Below are 6,000 nucleotides of genomic sequence, written 5' to 3' on the forward strand. Positions count from 1 at the left end.
AAATAAAAATATCTAAACATTGCTTAATTTGATGATACACTGGCAAACTGTTGAGGTTAAGAATTTTTTAAACTTTTATGTGATCAGAATTCTATTCCATATAAATTTCTTTGGTTATAAAACTAATATTTAAAATACCTCAAAAAATAATTTTTTTCAAAAATTTTCAAGTAAAATTCTTTGCTTTTAACTTATGCCTTCACATACTATGGGCACAACACAACCCAACCCACAGGAGTACAGTGAAAGTAATTTCAGTCTGAATTGCAAGGCATTCATTTTTAGCACCATGTTGAAAGAGGCATCAACAATCCTTTAGAAGATCATGAGAAGCAAAATTGTCTTTTGTCAAAAAAAAAACGGGGCCGGGCTGGTGGCGCACTGGTTAAGTTTGCATGTTCCACTTCAGCGGCCAGGGGTTCATTGGGTCAGATCCCGGATGCGGACATGGCCCCACTTGGCAAGCCATGCTGTGGCAGGTGTACCACTTAAAATAGAGGAAGATGAGAATGGATGTTAACACAGGGCAAGTCTTCCTCAGCAAAAAGAGGAGGATTGGCAGCAGAGGTTGGCTGGGGGCTAATCTTCTTCTTCTTCAAAAAAAAAATAGTTAAAAAAAAAACCAAAATAGTAAAGATAAACCAGGAAAAATCAGGAGAGAACATGAAAGAGAAATTTTAGAATAACCCATTATGTGACACTATCTATCTCTCCAGTACAGGTGACTCATAAAAATTTTCTTGTCGTTTTCTGGATAAGGAAAATTTTTAAGCGTAGTATAAATATTTCATAGATCATAGCATTGTTACCCTTTTAGAATTAAATAGCACCTTTGGAGTACTCCAGGTAGTGGGTGAAATGCTGATACCCAGCAACTGAAGAGAATGTTGATAACTGATAATTTTAAGAATGGGAAAGAAAATAATCTGAAGCAAAAATCTTTCTTGGAAGAAAATTGCAAAGTAAAATCATACGTCAGTAAGTAATTGGCACGAAAAACTGATTTCAATGATATACAGAGAACCCAAAAAGGACAAAACCTGAAAAGTTAGTTTTATTAAAAAATTGTCAATTCGTGTCTTTTGGAATCCTCTCTCGAAATTTTTCAGAGATGAATGAAAAACATACAACATATACATAGGTGAAACATCTTCCTTCCAACAAGCAGATGCAAAAAGAAAGTGAGTAATGTTTTCTTCAATCCCTACTGAATCCTGATATTATTTTCTGCTCCTTGTCAAACAATTTCTCAAAAGAATTTCATTATATTAGCAAGTGAAACATTATAGCTTATTTTCAAGATTTTGTCATTTACAAGAGTTACCTGATGGACTTAACGTAATAAGAAGACCATTACATAGATCCCCTTTATTTGGAAAAAGTCCTGTTCTGTCAGCTCTCTTTGTGCATATTCATAACCTGCAAACTTTCTGAGAAGCACTGTGAATATGAAGTGCTAACCACACGTTTGTTTTAATCTCCAGAGATAAAAGTGCAGCTAATTTACTCAGGAGTGAAAACATATGCTTTGAACTCCAATCAGACAAAGATAACAAGAACTGAACCATCTAAAGCAAAAGGTTGAGCTTATGCGGAGGACCTTTCTCACCTGTCCTCCTAGTGTGTAGCCCACGTGCATGTGATTCAAGCAAAGTAAGATAGAAACGAAAACGCAGTGCTGAAAATTAAATACCCATGGTTAGTCTAGTCCAGAAAATTAATGTAGTTTGGGTGCTATCTACATACATTCATAACCAAGCAAGTCAAGCAGGAAAATTATTGATTTTCTGTTTGTTTTTAAATAATTGTGAATCTCCTGATATCACTGTTTACTCATTCTATGAAGCCTCAGAAATTATTATTTGATACATATTTGTGACTATAATTTCTTCTGTGGAATATCTGTGGCTATTTCTAATCTTGAAGAACAGCAGTGAGGCTCCAACAGGAAAGTTGTGGATGCTTATGGATGTAAGCAAGTGTATGATATTTATAAAATAATATCGGCTGATTGTAACTCAATAAAAGTGATTTATACAAAAACATTTTAGAAGTATATTCACATTTTTAAAACCAAGTTCATATGCCTAATATTCCACTTTGTATACATAAATCATTGAGATGAATCAGGGTATTATTTTGGTAAATTAAAATGAGTGACTTCACTAAGAGATACTTGGTAACAGAACAGAGAGCAGAACCTAAGATTCTCACTCCCAGTTCACTGTTCCAAATTGCTCAGTGTCCCTTTCCATTCATAATTTTAAGTTTGAAGATATTCAAGAGTTAGGGTCTTGAATTTATGGGAAAGTCTCCCTCTAAACCCTGCTCTTTAATTCAGTGTTTCCTCTACTCTTCTTCTCATTCTCTTTTTCTCTCTGGACGGGATCTTTGGTTCCATTTGCCTGGTGTCTCACTGTAATGATTCTTGGAATCTTCTGTTCCTTTCTTATTTTAACAACTGGAGTCTTGGGCTACAAGGGTAACTTAAACAAGATCTGTGGCCTGAACCAAATATCTTCTCTTTTAGGTCTTACTATTTTTACTAGTCTTCCTTTCCTGCTACTTCCACAGCTGAGAGCTCCAGTTCTGCCATGGAAACCCTTCCACCTTCACCATTAACGTAATCACTACGCCATTTACCGAGCTCCTCAAAAGCTTCTTATGTCTTCTCTAGTTATAGAACCTGGATCATATTCAGAATATTTCCAGGAAAGGATGTAATTGCGGTTTTGTTGATGGATTCTCCTTTGAGATTCTGAAAACATGGCAGATAAAATCAAAAGAGGAAAAACTGAAAACCTCTTCCACATTATGGATTTCCAATATCCTTGTCTTTACATTTGAGTCAGCATCTACCCATTGAGGATGAACTCAGTATCAGGTTCAACTTTTTTTAAAAATCAGATTGAATCGGTATCTCCACTTGGTCATATGCTACTTTGACAGACTGAATGGCCTATTTTAAATAATTAGCATAATAACTTGTATGAAAGTATTGCACCTGCCATTTTTAAGTGCCTGTTATATATATATATATATAATCTGCTTTTGAACAGGAAAAAATCCATTTTTCTCGTTAAGTATACTTATTAATACTTAGTCTTAGTCATTAAAATGATGCAAACATTTCCGGGCTAAAGATCAGAGACATATCATTTTCAGAGTGGAGTCAAGCAGCCAGGGTTTAAGCCCCAACTCCAATTATTAATTAACTGAATAATCTTACAAGCCTCACTTTCCTCATCTACAAAATGGAGATAATGACATCATCTCATAGGTTTGTTATAATGATAAAATGTGAAAATATCTGTGTGTCAGTCAGAGTCCAGCAAGCAAAACAGAAATCTCCCTGAGTATTTACAACAGAAGGAATTTAATTCAGAGAATTGATTAAGCAATGTTTCAAAGTACTACGATGTGACAAAGTGAAAAAGATGCTAACAAACCACTTCGGAGTCGATAAGGAAACTCATAACTTAACAATACCAGGACGCCTCTACTACTCTCTGAACTAGGAATAAAAGAAGGAGGTGGCTTTCCCGGAGCAAGGCCACTGGCAGATGCTAGGACCACAGAAGTTCTGTCTAATGAGAGGATCAGAGAAGCAATGTAGCCATTGCTAGAGATGCAGCCTAAAGTAGAGAGGGGTTAAAACTACTCTGGCTTCTCCCTTTCCCCATCCTCCAAATTCCTATTAGCATCTCCTCTTGACAAAACCCACCTGGAATCCAGAAACCTGGTTTTACAGAACACACCTTTACACCTTCTCAGATTCTCAGCCTCAGCTTCATATGTCTCTCGGGTTCTTAACCACTTGCTTTTACACAGTTGTTCCTGCAATGATCACCTGCAGGGGAGGCTGAATGATTCCACCGTCTTGAGTCTACAACTGAACTATCTAGCTCTGAACACCAATTCCAGACTCTGGTAAGCATCAGAAGGGCAGCTTACTTGTTTCCACTTGGAATGAACTCTAACCAATTGGAGGCAGAAATAGAAAGGAACTGGCATATCAATTCTTCTCCACTCCTCCCTTCCATGGACTATACTTAGAGTGTTTCTGTACAGCCACGAACCCCATGGTCACATGACCAGCTTTGTTTCTTCAAGGATCAGTGGTCAGCCCAGATAGGTACCACCTTATATTTGTTTTCCATCCTTCCTTGCCTCACTTCCTTTTTCCCTCATTTTCACTACCCTGTAAAGCACTGCTTGCACTTAAGTTTCTCCTCAGAATTTCTTGGGTTAAGACACTGGGAAACGCAGCCTGGAGGATTAACTCCCCTGCTACGCAATGCTGAGCAGAGGAAGAACAGCTATAGGTCTGAGCACAAACAGGCCCAGAGTGACATATTCAAACCTCAGTGTTCATCCCCGTGCCTATATTCATGTTTAAATCTTATGTTGCAACGCCATGCTTCCACTCAATATGAGGCAGCTGTCTGCTATACCACAAGAGACTTTCACCCTCTCCTCAACACGTAAAGACACATAGCCCAATTAGTCATTGTGTCTATCTACCTCAAACATTGGGCCTCCAAATCATATGCAGTCCCTCCTATCAGTTCTAGATGTGGCCCCTCAGAGTTTGGAAATCTGCACTGCAATGATAAAGTGCACTAACACTTCCCATACTAAATGGCACTGGAAACAGAAGAAAAGAGATACGTTGCTTTTCATATACACATATCATTTGCTTATCATCATAGCCTCACTTCTGTAATAGGTCATGAAGTCATAGTTGATCTTTATCATTTTCTATTCCCACCATCCATTCATTTTCCTCATGAGGCTAAAGTCACCCTGGTTGAGGTTCCTTATCTAGTGTAATAACTTGTTCTAAGTGTTCCTTTCCTGTTTTACTTTATATACAAGTTTCATTTAATAGGACTATCTCCATTATGTCCTCCTTCAGCTTAGGATCTCTGGGCTAATGTACTGATATAACTACCCATTAACTAATCCTGCCATACCAGGCATAATAGGGAGATAGGACTCAAGTCTACTGGGGGACATCCTCTATTACAGATGTTCAGTCTCCGTTGAACTCCTCCATCTTGTGTCTTCTGCACTATTTAAGTTTAGGAGCTCACCTGTGAGTCTTAGTTTCTTGGCTTTACACAGTGGGCAATGTCCCACGTTCTTGACTTGTCCTTTCCTTTATCTCTCTTTCTTATAGAGAAACATCATGGTTTATATCTTCTAGACATCCAATAACTATTCGCAGTATGGAAGACCTGCTTTCTATGCAGCTGATGGTCACGTGTTATCAGCATTTCTAAATTCAACAGGTTTTTCATAAATAATTTTCAATCATTCATGATTAAATTTAAATGCCTGAAATCACTTCACTATTCAATGGGAGTAGTACAAATAATGAAACATTTTGTGGGGAAGAGACTTGAGTTCTAATTTCCAAAGCAGGCAGAAGACAGGCATGAGGCCAGCTGTCCCTACACCTCCTCTCTAGGTTTGGTCTGGATCCCAATGAAGCCACTGAAGATAATATAGAATTCTCTCTTCGGTTACATTGTAAACATCATTGCCTTTCTCACTGGTGAATGACTTATGTGGTTGTTTAGAGAGAGGTTATCTGATGTGGACCAAATCCTCATTGCAAACTCCCCTGAATGGCTACAATCCTGCCTTTCATTAGATGGCACCATCTTAGGCCAGGGTTTCTTGGAAAATAGAGTCTGAAGAAAACATTATGTGATAACACTTAATGGGGGGAAGGAATGAAACCCACAGGAAGCAAGAATAAGAGGCAAAAGGAAAGGGAAATGAGTCAGGGAAGGAGGAAAAGGAAGTACAAGATGACACATTTTTGAACTGGCCACAGCTTCACAAGAAAAGAGTTTCTTTCTCATTCATGTGGAACATCTCTGGGAGCCCTTACACAAACAGTGCATCTTCAAAGAGTCCATCAAGGTTGGAGGAGGGGGCTAGCAGTTCATTGGCAGCCTCTCTCCTGTCTTCTTTTTCTGCTGAAAATTT

The sequence above is a fragment of the Equus caballus genome, chromosome 6 (assembly GCF_041296265.1).
Source record: "Equus caballus isolate H_3958 breed thoroughbred chromosome 6, TB-T2T, whole genome shotgun sequence".
Lineage (NCBI taxonomy): Eukaryota > Metazoa > Chordata > Mammalia > Perissodactyla > Equidae > Equus > Equus caballus.